Genomic DNA, 2,125 nt, shown 5'->3' with positions numbered 1-2,125 from the left:
GATGATATTCTTTTCTATTAGCCCTGGAGATGTGTATCTCAATTGAAGTTATAGGTGGGTCGGGTTACGGTGTGTTTGAAACTAATTGTGGCCAAGACCTCACCCACATTGCCCCTTTGGGTGGGTCCCACCCAAACGATATTTTCATCGCAATGATATTTTCTCAACTATTTTGTACTACCTATGTGGGAAAAGTCTCAATAACCCTGTCTATCTATAGTAAAAAGCTCATTATCTACATCCTCAGTACCTTCTTCATCTGAATGATTCAAAATATTGGCAATCAGAGCTTGTTCAGCTGCCTGTGTGCCTGGCACTCATGCAGCTGCTGTAAGCTCTCATTGTATTCAATTGATGGATTTCCACATATCTTCTGCTTTACACTCTGCAATGTGGTCTTTGACATTCTTGACAGTCATCATTCCTTCTATATTAATCTGTCTTTGTGATCTTTTTTCTTTTTGATGTTGATGAGCTGTAAAAAGTTGATTGAGATTTCACTCATATTGAGCATTGAGTTTTGCGTGTATTAAGCTCTCTGTAAATATATTCTGAAGATGATGACTCAACTTAGAAGAATTGTCATTAAAATAGTTCTCAATATCCTTCAACACATCTTTTGCCTTTGTAATATTATGTCAGAAATCATATATATTCTTTAATGAAGATGTCACTGAGAATGATGACTGTAATTCTACACTCTTATTGTCATCCCAAATCTGTAGATCTGAAACAGCAGGAAGGTGGGCCTCTAATTTGTCAAGAACAAGATCAGGGTTATAAAGAAGGATTTCACAACTGGAGAAACTGTGTTTAATAGTGGCTGATTTGAATGCATCTTTACAGATTGCAGGTAGATTATATAGGAATATTCACTTGTCAAATTGTTGAAATCCTTCACAGGTTGCTTGATTGACTGCTTTAACATGAAAGTGTGTAATAGGAGCAACGGAGATATCTATATTAGGAAATAGATACGTGGCGATAGATACGTGGCGATAGATACGTGGCGATAGATACGTGGCGATGGCAATATTATCTATATAATGCTCGCTGATATCCGTGGATTTGAGGAGATCAGCGATTAGCTTTGAACAATAGAGATTGCTACCTTCTTAATATCCTTTGTGCGTACTTCACACTACTCTTGTAATTACTCTTGTAGCCCATCTCTTACAATTCTAATCGCTCTAAACCTTATTTGAGTGGTCCGTTGTTACGCACACCTACAACAAAACACGCAACGTTAGTTAAAACACGCAACTTAAAACACGCAAGATGGTTTCGACACGCGCAAGATCCCTTGGGAACCAACCCGAATCCTCTACCACCTCCGACGACCACAATGCCCGATTGCAACAGTTAAACGATCAAATCCGTGAACGAGAGCAACAGTTAGCTATTCTGCACGCGCAACAACGCCTCAACGAGTTGGAAGCACAGATTCGCGAAGATACTTTTATCGAGTCCCGACCAACCCAGGATATCGCCGCAGAACTACCGCAAAATCGACCCGCAGACAATATGGATGATGATAACGAAACACCGCCGAGATTGGAGATTAAGGATTACTATCGAGGAAAGAATATGTTAGAATTTGAGGACTATAAAGATCGCATGTTGACTCTCTTTGCACGCCACCGTCGATATTATCGAAAAGAAGAACGCAAGATAAACGACGCCAAACTCTACCTTGATGCCCACGTTAAGCAGAAGTGGTTGAATTTTGTATCAGCATACGAGAGACGCGGAGGAGCAACACCGTTAACATTCGACGATATGCTATCACACCTAGAGATGCAAATTAACGACCCGCAGAACCAGCGTCGATTGGCGAGCCAAAGATTCCAGGATGCTAAGCAACAGGAGTGGCAGTCGATACGCGACTTTTCTAAATATCTCGAAGATTGGGAGTATTACTTACCCCCATACAGCGAGGAACAGAGAATGGATAACCTGCGTAATAAGGCATTGAAGGTGCTACGCACCGAACTCGACTGTCGAAATCAAGAACCCAGCACTACTACGAGTTTTTTTCTAACTCCACAGACTCTCAGGAAAATATGCCGGAGCTACGACGTTGTCTTTAGTCTAAGGCGAACCTGATATTTCCGTAGGGAATCTA

The sequence above is a fragment of the Histoplasma capsulatum genome, genomic scaffold, assembly GCF_000149585.1.
Source record: "Histoplasma capsulatum NAm1 scaffold_5 genomic scaffold, whole genome shotgun sequence".
In the NCBI taxonomy this organism is placed as follows: Eukaryota; Fungi; Ascomycota; class Eurotiomycetes; order Onygenales; family Ajellomycetaceae; genus Histoplasma; species Histoplasma mississippiense.
Note: the sequence above shows the minus strand (reverse complement) of the source record.